Raw genomic sequence first — 14,915 nt, forward strand, 5'->3', positions numbered from 1 at the left:
TGTCCCCCACAGCAACATGGGTAAGGGGAGAGGAAAAGTTCTCCGTATGGCCCACCAGAGTACTCACTCCTACCGGTGAGCCTGGTCTTTTAGTGGACAGGTGGAGACGAAATGACCAGTAGTCCCCCAATACAGGCAGCTCTTAGTGTGAAGCCTGTATAGCCATTCAGCTGGAGACAGCCTAGTTGCATAGGCTCAGGAAGAGGTGAATCGGCAGTCTTCGGAGGCTCTCGGGGGAACTCGGGTAGCCTCGGGTTCTCTCTGCAATGGAGCCGTAAGGGACTTCCAGGAAAGCTTGGAGGCGAGGTGGAATCTTTGGATGGGCGAGTGAAATCGAATCTCCTCTCCTTCCTTCGTTTCCGTACTCGCCCATCGATCCGAATGGTCAAGGCGATCCGTCGGTTGTTACTGGGCTGCGAGTTCATCCTTTACTTTCTCCGATACACCGTGTAGGAACATGTCGAACAGCGCTTCTGGGTTCCAAGCACTCTCAGCTGCCAACGTGCGGAAATCCACAGTGTAGTCTGCCACACTACGGGAGTCTTGACATAGCTGGAGCAACTTGCGAGCAGCCTATCTCCCGGACAACAGAGAATCAAACACCTTCCGAACCTCCTCCATGAACTCCTCCAGACTGAGGCAGATGGATTGTTGCTCCCACACCGCCGTGGCCCAAGCGAGTGCCCTCCCAGACATCAGCGTTATGATGTCCTCTATCCTAGAGCGGTCCGAGGGGAACGAAGAAGGCTGCAGCTCGAAAATGAGGGAGCACTGGGAGAGAAAAGCCCGGCAGGTTCCGTTATCTCCAGCGTAGCGCTCCGGAGGAGGTAAACAGGGTTCTCGGGACACTGGGGTAGGCTGGGAGATTACAGGTGTGACCCGCTGCCCAGTGGGAAATCCACGGAATTGCTCCAGTAAGGTATCGAACGCCTGGTCATGGTGTTCTGTCAGGGTATGGAGACACTCCATAAGACTTTGAAGTAACTCCTTGTGTCTTCCAAGGGTGGCTCCTTGCAGGGAGACAGCATTGTGGAGCTGGTCTGAGTCTGCTGGGTCAGTCATGGCCAGTTCGTACTATCAGGTTTCAGGTATGACCCAGATGCAGACAGTGTCAAAGAAACAAAAGTTTATTTCTAGTACAGGGGCAGGCAAACGACAGATCAAAGGCAGGCAGAGGTCAGTAATCCAGAGAGGGTGCAAAAGGTCCAGAACGGCAGGCAGTCTCAGGGTCAGGGCAGGCAGGGGTCAATAATCCAGTGAGGTGGGGCAAGGTATAGCATGGCAGGCTCAGGGCAGGCAGAATGGTCAAAACCAGGAAGGACTAGAAAACAGGAGCAAGAACCGACAGGAGCAGGGGAATAAATACTGGTAGGTTTCACAGAAAAAATGATTGGTAACAGACAAAAATGGAGAATACAGGTATAAATACACAGGGGATAATGGGGAAGATGGATGGAGACAAACACAAAGACAGGTGAAACAGATCAGGGTATTAAATATATATTTTTCTCACCCAGCTACACACAATGCCCCATAATGACAAAGTGGAAACATGGTTTTAGACATTTTTGCAAATGTACTGAAAATGAAATACAGAAATATTGCATTTACATAAATATTCACAACCCTGAGTCAATACTTTGTAGAAGCACCTTTGGCAGCGATTACAGTTGTGAGTCTTTCTGGGTAAATCTCTAAGAGCTTTCCACACCTGGATTGAGCAACATTTGACCATTATTTTTGGTTGTTGATCATTCTAGACAACAATTTTCAGGTCTTGTCATAGCTTTTCAAGAAGATTTAATTCAAAACTGTAACTCGGCCACTCAGGAAAATTCAATGTCTTCTCGGTAAGCAACTCCATTGTAGATTTGGCTTTGTGTTTTAGATTATTGTCCTGCTGAAAAGGGAATTTATCTCCCAGTGTCTGGTGGAAAGCAGACTGAACCAGTTTTTCCTCTAGGATTTTGCCTGTGCTTAGCTCCATTCCATTTATTTTTCATACTGACCTAGAACTGAGTTATTGTTACACCATTCAGGTACCCTTCTTTGCCAGGTATTGGAAAGCCTCCCTGGTCTTTGTGGTTGAATTTGTGTTTGAAATGCACTGCTCGACAGAGGGACCTTACAGATAATGAGGTAGTCATTAAAAGTCCATGCAACTTATTATGTGACTTGTTAAGCACATTTATATATGGCACAAGAAAGGGTTTGAATACTTATTTACTCAAGACATTTCAGCTTTTCATTTTTAATTCATTATACTGAACAAAAATATAAAAGCAAAATGCAACAATTTGAGTTACAGTTCATAGAAGGAAATCCGTCAATTTAAATAAATTCATTAGGCCCTAACCTATATATTTCACATGAATGGAAATACAGATATGCATCTGTTGATCACAGATACCTTAACAAAAGTTAAGACCTATGTGGTGTTAAGGTCAGTATGTGGTGTGACCACCATTTGCCTCATGCAGCGCGACACATCTCCTTCGCATAGAGGTGATTAGGCTGTTGATTGTGGCCTGTGGAATGTTGTGACCTTGTGGCCCACTCCTTCTCAATGGCGGTGCGAAGTTGCTGGATATATGCGGGAACTGGAACACGGCTATGTCTGGTGAGTATACAGGCCACGGAAGAACTGGGACATTTTCAACTTCCAGGGATTGTGTACAGATCCTTGTGACATGGGGCCGTACATTATCATGCTGAACCATGAGGTGATGGCAGCGGATGAATGGCACAACAATGGGCCTCAGGATATCTCTGTGCATTCATATCGATAAAATGCAATTATGTTTATTGTCCGTAGCTTATCCCTGCCCATACCATAAACCCATCGCCACAACGGGGCACGCTGTTCACAACGTTGACATCAGCAAACTGCTCGTCCACACGACGCCATACGCGTGGTCTGTGGTTGTGAGGCCAGTTGGATCTACTGCCAAATTCTCTAAAACGATGTTGGAGGCGGCTTACGGTAGAGAAATTAACATAAAATTGTCTGGCAACCGCTCGGGTAGACATTCTTGCATGCCAATTGCATGCTTCATCAAAACTTGTGTGGCATTGTGTTGTGTGACAAAACTGCAAATTCTCAAGCAAAAGGTGCACCTGTTTAACTTTTTTTAATTAACTAGGCAAGTCAGTTAAGAACAAATTCCTATTTAGAATGAAAGCCTAGGAACAGTGGGTTAGCTGCCTTGTTCATGGCCAGAATGACAGATTTTTACCTTGTCAGCTCAGGGATTTGATCTAGCAACCTTTCGGTTACTGGCCCAACACTCTAACCTCTAGGCTACCTGCCTCCCCATGATCATGCTGTTTATTTAGCATCTTGATATGACACACCTGTCAGATGGATGGATTATTTTGGCAAAGGAGAAATGCTCACTAACAAGGATGTAAACAAATTTGTGCACAGAATTTGAGCCAAATAAACTTTCTGTGCATATGGAACATTTCTCTGGGATCTTTTATTTCAGCTCATGAAACTTGGGACCAATGCATGTTGCATTGATATTTCTGTTCAGTGTAGTAAAAATAAAAATAAAACCTATTACACTTTGATGTTATGGGTATTGTGTGTAGGCCAGTGACACAAAATCTTAATTTAATCAATTTAAAATTCAGGAAGTAACACAACAACATTTGAAAAAGTCAAGGGGTGTGAATAATTTCTGAAGGCACTGTACAATAATCATTCTTTCGATGTCATATCCTTGTTCTCCACTGTCACCTCCCGGTTCATGTGTGACTCGATATGTACAATTTTGAAAAAAAAACACTATATTTCATCATTTTGTGTGATGGTAATGAAGCAATACTGTGAGACGACTGCATATTGTGTTAAGACAAAGTAACAAATTACTTATTGTCACGACTTCCGCCGAAGTCGGTCCCTCTCCTTGTTCGGGCGGCGTTCGACGTCACCGGCCTTTTAGCCATCGCCGATCCACTTTTCATTTTCCATTTGTTATGTCTTTGTCTTACACACCTGGTTTCAATCCCCCAATTACTTGTTCATTATGAAGTATAAAAAAATATGCAAAATATTGGATGAAAAAATGTATCTATTCTAACCCGTTATTTTGGCATTAAACAGTCTCCATACAGTTGAAGTCGGAAGTTTACATGCACCTTAGCCAAATACATTTAAAATCAGTTTTTCACAATTCCTGACATTTAATCCTAGTAAAAATCCCCTGTCTTAGGTCAGTTAGGATCACCACTTTATTTTAAGAATGTGAAATGTTAGAATAATCATAGAGAGAATGATTTATTTCAGCTTTTATTTCTTTCATCACATTCCCAGTGGGTCAGAAGTTTACATACACTCAATTAGTATTTGGTAGCATTGCCTTTAAATTATTTACCTAGGGTCAAACATTTTGGGTAGCCTTCCACAAGCTTCCCACAAAGTTGGGTGAATTTTGGCCCATAACTGAGTCAGGTTTGTAGGCCTCCTTGCTCGCACACACATTTTCAGTTCTGCTCACAAATGTTCTATAGGATTGAGGTCAGGGCTTTGTGATGGCCACTCCAATACCTTGACTTTGTTGTCCTTAAGCCATTTTGCCAAAACTTTGGAAGTATGTTTGGGGTCATTGTCCATTTGGAAGACCCATTTGTGACCAAGCGTTAACTTCCTGACTGATGTCTTGAGATGTTGCTTCAATATATGCACATCATTTTCCTTCCTCAAGATGCCATCTATTTTGTGAAGTGCACCAGTCCCTCCTGCAGCAAAGCACCCCCACAACATGATGCTGCACCCCCGTGCTTCACGGTTGGGATGGAGTTCTTTGGCTTGCAAGCCTCCCCTTTTTTCCTCCAAACATAATGATGGTCATTATGGCCAACAGTTCTATTTTCGTTTTCATCAGACCAGAGGACATTTCGCCAAAAGTAAGATCTTTGTCCCCATGTGCAGTTGCAAACTATAGTCTGGCTTTTTTATGGCGGTTTTGTAGCAGTGGCTTCTTCCTTGCTGAGCGGCCTTTCAGGTCATGTCGATATAGGACTCTTTTTTACAGATAGATACTTTTGTACCTTTTTCCTCCAGCATCTTCAAAATGTCCTTTGCTGTTGTACTGGGATCTCCAGGAGACAGAACGCGTCTCCTTCCTGAGCGGTATGACGGCTGCGTGGTCCCATGGTGTTTATATTTGCGTACTATTGTTTGTACAGATGAACGTGGTATTTTCAGGCATTTGGAAATTGCTCCTCACATGTGGAGGTCTACGAATTTATTTTTTATTTTTGTTTGTTTTTTTAGGTCTTGGCTGATTTCTTTTGATTTTCCCATGATGTCAAGGAAAGAGGCACTGAGTTTGAAGGTAGGCCTTCAAATACATCCACAGGTAAACTCAAATGATGTCAATTAGCCTATCAGAAGTTCTAAAGCCATGACGTCCTTTTCTGGAATTTTCCAAGCTGTTTAAAGGCACAGTCAACTTAGTGTATGTAAACTTCCCACCCACTGGAATTGTGATACAGTGAATTATTAGTGAAATAATCTGTCTGTAAACAATAGTTGGAAAAATTACTTGTGTTATGCACAAAGTAGATGTCCTAAACGACTTGCCAAAACTATAGTTTGTTAACAAGAAATTTGCGGAGTGGTTGACTAACGAGTTTTAATGACGCCAACCTAAGTGTATGTAAACTTCCGACTTCAACTGTATATACAGTGCATTCGGAAAATATTCAGACCCCTTTACTTTTCACATTTTGTTACATTACAGCCTTATTCTAAAATGGATTAAACAGTTTTTTTTTCTTCATCAATCTACACACAATACCCCATAATGACAAAGCAAAAACTGAAATATCACATTTCCATAAGTAAATTCAGACCCTTCACTCAGTACTTTGTTGAAGCACCTTTGGCAGTGATTACAGACTCTTCTTGGGTATGACTCTACAATCTTGGCACACCTGTATTTGGGGAGTTTCTCCCATTCTTCTCTCCAGATCCTCTCAAGCACTGTCAGGTTGGATAGGGAGCGTCGCTGCACAGCTATTTTCAGGTCTGTCCAAAGATGTTAGATCGGGTTCAAGTCCGGGCTCTGGCTGGGGCACTCAAGTACATTCAGAGACTTGTCCAGAAGCCCCTCCTGCGTTGTCTTGGCTGTGTGCTTAGGGTCGTTGTCCTTTTGGAAGGTGAACCTTCGCCCCAGTCGGAGGTCCTGAGCACTCTGGAGCAGTTTTTCATCAAAGATCTCTCTGTACTTTGTTATGTTAATCTTTCCTGCATCCCACAACTGTCCCAGACTATGTTTGGAATATTTACTTTCTTCACAGAATAGAATTGGTCAACTTTCTAAATACTATACCCCATAGTACAACATTTGATAGGCTAGTGCTTTTGCTGCCTACTCATCTTGTTGGCTGATGAAAAGTACATTTTACAGTTCTTCCAATATCTTCAATATGCACCTCGGAATTGGACAAGGACGTGTGCAGTTGCGTCCCTGATGTGTTTGTCTTCACTTGTAGCCTGTGAGAAAGACCCGATCATGTAATGGGCATTGGCTAATAAGAATTGAGCCATGTGAGTGAGAGGTGCTTTGGCGCACACAGCCGGGAGAAGGGAATTATAATTATTATATTCAGCCCAAGGGCCCAACGGCCACTGGCCGCAAAAGGCATGGATTTTTTAGGGGGCATTACAGCCACACAAATTGGTTGCCATCGGGAAAATTTGAGGAATTATCAAGTACTTGTCAAATTGTGAATGGGAGACTAATGAAATGTGTGCAGCCTGTGCAAATAACAAAGCGGCGCTCATGTCTTTCATGCAACTTTTTTCAAATCATCATTAGAGTCGCATCATGCAGCCTTAGAATGTATTAAAAATCCAAACGTTGGGCTTATATGTTTTGATCACAACTAAAGTTGCATAAATAACTCTAAATTAAGCATATAGGAAGACCTGTTTCTTTGTTAATTGCTCAACACAGAATACTCCCTCAGAAATCTTTTAGAGAAAATCTTTCTATTTTATTCAGCTATGTTCAATTGAATTCTTCATAATGACAAAATAATATACAATAATGCCATGGAATTCTAAGCAAATCTTGTCTGCTAAATGAGCTAGTGTGGCCCACAGCCATATGGCATAGCCAGACCAGAGCCTAACATAAGGACTACTCTGTTCTTGTGAAATAGACTACAATTTCGTTAGACCTGTCTAAAATAGATAATGTATTGGACACACCTACTGGTTGTGAGAATGCCAAGAGTGTGCAAAGCTGTCATCAAGGCAAAGGGTGGCTACTTTGAAGAATCGCAAATATAAAATATATTTTGATTTGTTTAACACTTTTTTGTTACTAGATGATTACATATGTGTTATGTAATAGTTATGATGTCTTCGCTATTATTCTACAATGTAGAAAATAGTGAAAAGAAACCCTGGAATAAGTAGGTGTGTCCAAAGTTGACTAGTACTGTATATATTAAAGTACATATTTTTTTGTTGTTGCCTATTTGCATGTTATTTTGGCATTAATACGTGTCACATATCAGTTTGCAAACAATGTCATTTTTTAAAATAATAATTGAATTAATAAAGCCGCATACAAACACGGCCTCTTTTTAGCTTTGTTGGGTAAGGCGGCTCCAACATGCAGGTATTTCAGCCTAGCTCAGTGCTTTCTGTGGTGTTGGGCAGACAGTGGAAAACAGAGAGCGTAGTGGTTGGTAATGTTCTCTAGTTGCGCCGTGATTGGCTCAGTTTGCTGTCACTCATGGGGACACTACGTCGCCGCAAAATCTATGGCTAGAGCAAAAAAAATCAAGCATCTTGGGTGCTGCCGTAGACTTACATTAGAACTGCCTATCCAAAAAGGATAAAGGACGTAAACATTACACAACAAGTTGGAAATCGCAAATTCAACAATGAGTGCTAAGGTGCCACTGCAGCCCCGGGTTCAATCACACGCTGTATCACAGCTGGCTTTGACCGGGAGACCAATGAGGCGGCGCACAATTCGCACAACGTTGTCTGGGTTAGGCCGGCCGGGATATCCTTGTCTCATCGTCCTCTAGCTACTCCTTGTGGCGGGCAGAGCTCCTGCAAACTGACCTCAGTCGTCAGTTCAACAGTGTTTCCTCTGACACATTGGTGCGGCTGGCTTCCGGGTTAAGCGAGCAGTGTGTCAGGAAGCAGTGCAGCTTGGCTCTTAACCTTCGCCAAGTCCGTAGGGGAGTTGCAGCGATGAAACAAGATCGTAACTGCCAATTTGATATCATGAAAAAGGGGGTAACGCCATGGGCCAGAAAAGTTGGAATACATTGGCCATGCTATCAATCCGTCATGACTTCTCCCACATTCAAAACAACTGGAAACTCGGAACTGGGAAATCTCAGACTTCAGGGAGTTCAAGACAACTGGGAACTCGGATAAAACTAGCTCCAACTGGGAAAATAATAATTCTTAACAACTCGGAATTCCAAGTCGGGATTTTGGACCTCTTTCTAGAGCCCACAAGAAGGACCGCCGCACCACCTTCCTGTTCAAGTGAGCACAACAAGGTGAGTCCAAAAATGTCTTGTATGCTGCATAAATTATGTAATATGCTAGGGAGATATGTATACTATAGCTAAGAAAGTAATACTAAGCATACAGTATGTTATGTAGTAAGCTGTTAGTAGCCCATGTGCCTCACCCTAATAATTTGGTCCCTTCCCCCTCATAATTTAGGGTACTGTTTTGACTTGGCGGTGCTCATGTATCCTATAGCCTGTTAAGAGAAATGTAATCATTGAATATTGTAAGAGCTTTTGTTGTCTGCTTATATGCCCCCTTTATTTATCCCACGGTTCTGACTTGTTGTACAGGGATAATACTGTAAGAACAGCCAATGTTCTGAATTATGTCTCTGTACATTTCAAAAGTTCTGAACAACAGTTATATTAACTATGTCCGTCCAAGCTCGCTCATTAATGTCTTAATCCAAATTATGGATTTCGTCTTATCCACTCGTTGTCCCCTTATAACGTAGTTTGTACATCTCAATTGTCTGTAGAATCCACATTTATTTAAGCAGTCAGCCATATCAGCTATGTTTTTTTAAAGGCAGTAAATGAGGCTGAATGAACTGTTTCGCTGCCAGACAAGGCTCTGCTGATAGCCAGGTGTAGCAGTGGTAAGGATTCACTACATGGTGCTGAAAAGAAAGCCCTGCAGTTGGGACAGCTTATATAGGCCCTAACAGTTTGTGGGTACCGTTTGTCACTGTTATAATTCATATTGTATGGTATTCCGACCTAATTAGATCATGGGGTAACAGAACATACGTAGTTGCCTATATACAATGTTCATCTTCTGAGAATTCAAGATTTTGACAGACATCTACACTTACAAAAAAGGGTTCCAAAAGGGTTCTTCGGCTGTCCCCATAGTAGAACCCTTTCTGGTTCCAGGTATAACCCTTTTGTGTTCCATGTAGAAACCTCTGTGGAAAGGGTTCTACCTGGAACAAAAGGGGTTCTACCTGGAACAAAAACGAATTATTCAAAGGGTTCTCCTATGGGGACAGCTGAAGAAACCTATTAGGTTCTAGATGGCACATTTTTTTCTAAGAGTGTACCATCATTTTGTCACATGGAATGACGTTGGAGAGACGAAGCAGGTACGGGGAGTAAAACATTTAATATAGAACGGACATGGAACGAGACTGTAACAGCGTCAGCAAACAGATAACACAGACAAAAAACAATCAATGCATCAGCAGGGAACAGAGCAGGGGAACTGACAAATATAGGGGAGGTAATAAACAGATGATGAGTGAGTCTAGGTGAGTCCAATATCGCTGATGCACGTGATGAGGGAAGGCAGGTGAGCGTAATTGATGACAGAAGTGCATGATGCAGGAGACACGTGATGCCGCGGAGCTGAACAGACGTTGACAAACCGAGCTCTTGAAATTTATCCTATTATTACCTAAATAACAACGTTGAAACAATATTCTAACATCGGCTGATAAATTGTCAAATACTTACCTTCCCAAAGAGCCATGGACCTCCGACCGAGAGGCAAGAAGGACGATCAAAACGTCGTTGAATCCCAAGACAACGATAACGCCACAGCTAGCAAGTTTAGCATTAGCCCTCATATCTCAGACGACGGTTCCAGACTATTGCTCTCGGCAGCCTCGCAAGACATGCTGGCTACTCTCCTCCGGGAAATTCAGGATGGTAACAAAGGTCTTTCTATGAAAATTGACAAGAAATCGGCTGAACTCCATTCTTCCATCGACGACCTGAAATCCTCCATGAATGATCTCCTTCTGAGAACGACTGAGGCCGAGATGCGCATTAGCACAGTTGAGGACACCGTCGCTCGACATGACCAGGTTCTGATAGAACTGCAGAAGGATAATGCCTACCTCAAAAACAAAGTAGACCAGATGGAGAACCAGAGCAGACGCAGTAATATCCGTGTGGTGGGATTGAAAGAGGACAGCGAGGGCCGTGACCCGGTCCGCTTCTTCACTCAATGGATCCCGGATGTCCTAGGCATAATCAACTTCACCAAGCCGCTGGAAATCGAACGCGCCCACAGAACATCAGCGCCGAAACCCCGGCCAGAGGAGCCCCCACGTGCCGTTCTGGTCAGGTTCCTCCGTTTCCAAGACAGAGAGAAGATACTGCAACTCGCAAGAGCCAAAGGGGACATCACCTTCGATGGCAAGAGGGTCAGCCTTTTCCCGGATATGAGTGCCGATCTCGCCAGACGTCGCAAGCAGTTCAGACCTGCCGCCAAAGCACTGAAGGAGAAGAACATCACCGGCTACCTCATCCACCCTGTGCGGATGAAAGTTCAGTACAAAGGCCGATGCCATATCTTCAACACACCGGGAGAAGTATTCACTTTTCTCAAAGAACCGAACCGCGACTGAAAAACGGTCTCTCTGGGGGATAAGATCCAATCTGTTTGTTTTCTCTTAACTGGACTGATCTGCTGATATCGGATCCGTCTACCCCGCTATCCGGTCGCTATAATTGATTTGTACATTTTCAACTAACCGTTTTTCCCCGGGGTGAGTTCTATTACATTTACAGGAGACTATATTTTGGTTTAGTCAATATCCACTGGACGAAGCAATAAGTGGGTTTAGGCCCACCGCTTCCCCCACATTTATGTTTCTCCTCTCCCGAAAAGAGACTCAAGCAGCCCTTACCGTGGGCAGTAATTATTCAGCCATAAATGCTTATTCACAACGTTTGTTTTCAATTTAGATAGCTCGCAGGTTTTAGTTTACGCCAAGGTTTAGCTAGTAAGAGTAAGGTGGAAAGCGAGCAGCAACGTATCTCTACAAGTGTATTCATGTTTGATTGTTGGGATTGTTGTTTTAGTCTGACAATCGGGGTGGGTGGGTTTTTTTCCCCCTTTTTTTCCATGTTTATTGTTGTTTCCTTCCTAAAGAGGCACATAGGTCACTTCTGTGTTCAAACCAAAGTTGAAACATTTCCTGACTATTTACATATGAGAGATTTCCATTCGGTTACATATTTCAAACCCAACCTATGCTTAATCCACTAAAATATGTCACATTCAACGTAAAAGGCCTTAACAGCCCGATTAAAAGGAAAAGAGTCTATACATACCTTAAGAAATTAAAGGCCGATATTGTGTTTCTACAAGAAACACATCTTACAGCCAGCGAACACAAGAAATTGAAGAGGGAATGGGTAGGACAAGTTTTTGCGTCCTCTTTTAACTCCAAAGCAAGAGGAACTGCAATTTTGATAAGTAGACACATCCCCTTCTGCGTCAACAACACCATCTCTGATCCCTCGGGCAGGGTGGTTTTGGTGCAGGGGCATATGTTTTCAGAGTCTTGGACCCTGCTGAATATTTATGCTCCTAACTTCGATGACCATATGTTTATACAGAATGTCTTCCTTCAGGTCGCTCAAGCACCACCAGGATGGCTACTGGTTGGAGGAGATCTAAATTTTTGTTTAGATACAGTCCTTGATAGGTCCTCGGATAAACCCTCCCTTCTTACCAAAGCCGCCAAGCTCACCATGTCATTCATGAAAGATCTTAATTTACTAGACATCTGGAGACAGTTGCACCCACAGGATAGGGACTACTCTTTTTATTCACACCCACACAAGACACACACACGCATAGATAACTTTTTACTATCGACCCAACTGTTTCATAGAGTGTTAGATATCGAGTATCTCCCCAGATTGCTTAGCGACCATTCTCCTCTGGTATTATCAATCTCCATTCCTAACAAGGTAAACGGAGCATATAGATGGACACTAAATCCTACACTCCTAAAGCAACCAGAATTTTGTGCATTTATCAAAGAGCAGATCAATATTTTTACTTTGACAAACAAACCCTCCGCTCCTGACAGTTTCATTCTTTGGGACACATTGAAAGCCTATCTGAGGGGACAGATAATTTCCTATACTAAAGGGTTGAAGAGAAAATACGGTGCGGAACTGAATGTCCTTGAATCTGAAATCTCTGAGCTGGAGAAAACCTACCAAAGAGGCCCGACTAAAGATCTATATAAGCTTTTGGTAAATAAAAAACTGAAATATAATATTCTGAACACATATCAAGCTGAGAGGGCCATCACTAAATCAAAACAGCGTTATTACGAGCTTGGAGAGAAAGCTCACAAAGTACTGGCATGGCAACTGAAAGCAGAGGAAAGTAAGAGGACAATTAATGCTATAGAAACCCTTACTAATGAGATATCTTTCGACCCTACCGAAATTAATAATACCTTTAAGAAATACTATGAAGACCTCTACACTTCCCAATCAAGCGATGATCTGTCGGAGATCGACTCCTTTCTCTCCTCTCTCAACCTCCCATGCCTGTCAGAGGAAGACAGAGAGCGCCTGAGTGAAAACTTCTCTGTTCCTGAATTGGTGGAAGCCATTATATCCTTACCTTCTAATAAATCTCCTGGGGAGGATGGCTTCCCTCCAGAGTTCTATAAAGAATTTAGGGAGCTGTTGGTCCCTTACCTCATGGAGGTACTTAAAAAAGCCGGGGAAGACAACTGCTTTCCAGAGTCTTTCTCTCAAGCAGTGATTACTGTAATCCACAAGAAAGGGAAAAACCCGCTAAAGTGCGCCTCCTATAGACCAATCTCTCTCCTTAACACAGATTGTAAACTGGTCACCAAGATGCTATCTAAGAGACTGGAGTCATGTCTTCCCCTGTTGGTCAACCCAGATCAGACTGGCTTCATAATTAATAGACTGTCCTCCAATAATCTCAGAAGGTTCTTTGATATAATTCACCTTGCTAACAAAAACAAAATACCTAGTGTCGCAGTCTCCCTCGACGCTGAAAAGGCCTTTGATAGGGTTGAATGGCCATACCTCTTTCGCGTCTTGGAAAAGTTTGGTTTAGGTACCGTTTTTGTAAATTTGATAAAATCAGTCTACAAATCTCCTAAAGCTAGGATTGCTACCAATGGGATTACTTCCTCCTCTTTCCCTCTCTATAGGGGGAACAGACAAGGTTGCCCAATTAGCCCCCACCTCTTTGCCCTCGCCATCGAACCGTTGGCTGAGGCTATTAGATCGTGCCCTGACATACATGGCTTTGAGGTGGGCCCCCATACCCATAAACTATCACTCTTTGCGGACGACCTTATCTTATTTCTAACAAACCCAGAACACTCCCTCTCTCACTTGCAGATCCTACTACAGTGTTATAGCTCTTTCTCTGGATATAAGGTTAACTCCGATAAAAGCGAAATCTTACCGCTGTCTGTCTTTGACCATCATACCATCAAGCACAAGTTTCCTTTTCGATGGTCGCCTCTGGGCTTCACATATTTGGGCATAATGGTGGATGGTAACCTGAACAACCTCTATAAACTCAATCTGGCCGGCTTGTTGCAGAAGGTGGAGGGTGACCTGTGTAGGTGGATGGACTTGCCTCTCACCCTACTGGGTAGAATCAATGTGATTAAAATGAATATCCTGCCCAGATTTCTATATTTGTTTCAATCTCTCCCTATCCCTGTGCCCGCAGCATTCTTTTCCTCTCTTGACAAGCTGACCAGACGGTTTATCTGGCATGGCAAAACCCCGAGGGTTAGCCTGGACAAACTGACCCTGGATTACGGTCAAGGGGGCTTAAACCTCCCCAATTTTAGAATGTACTACTGGGCTGCTCAGTCTAGGTTTCTGGCTCAGAGGTTTGACAATGGTCCCTCCCCCTCATGGTTGAACATTGAAAAGCTTGAGATGAATGATGACACGGGGGCAGAATTGTTTTACAAATGGGACAGAAAATCTATAAAAACCATCACAGACAACCCTTTAATCATACATTCTGTCCTGGCATGGTGTAAACTGCATGAGCTGTTCGGACGAGGGGGATTTCTCTCCCCTAAAACCCCTTTATGGAACAATAGATTGATACCTATGTTTTTCCAGAATAGTAACTTTAGACCATGGTCTGATAAGGGGATCACTCTTCTGGAACACTGTTATGAGGAGGGAGTTCTTATGTCTTTTGAACAGCTGAAACAGAAATACCACTTGTCTAACAGGGACTTCTTTAGCTACCTACAACTACGAGACTTTATTAGGGTGACTCTCAAGGGACAATGGAACCTACCTAAGATGTCACCTATTGAACAATTCTGCCATGCAGACCAACCACTACTCAAGACCATTTCCCGTGTTTACGATGCTCTAATGTCAGTACTAACACTGCCTGAGCTAGATAAACCCCGACTTAGATGGGAAAAGATCTGGGTATTGATCTTGATGAGGGCCTATGGAGTGACCTATGCAGGGATGGTGTTACATCCACATTGAACTCCAGATACAGATTGATCCAGTTTAATTTCCTCCATCAGCTCTATATCACCCCATCTAGACTGCACAAGTTCAATCCTGATATC

Source organism: Salmo salar, chromosome ssa18, assembly GCF_905237065.1.
Source record: "Salmo salar chromosome ssa18, Ssal_v3.1, whole genome shotgun sequence".
Classification (NCBI taxonomy): Eukaryota; Metazoa; Chordata; class Actinopteri; order Salmoniformes; family Salmonidae; genus Salmo; species Salmo salar.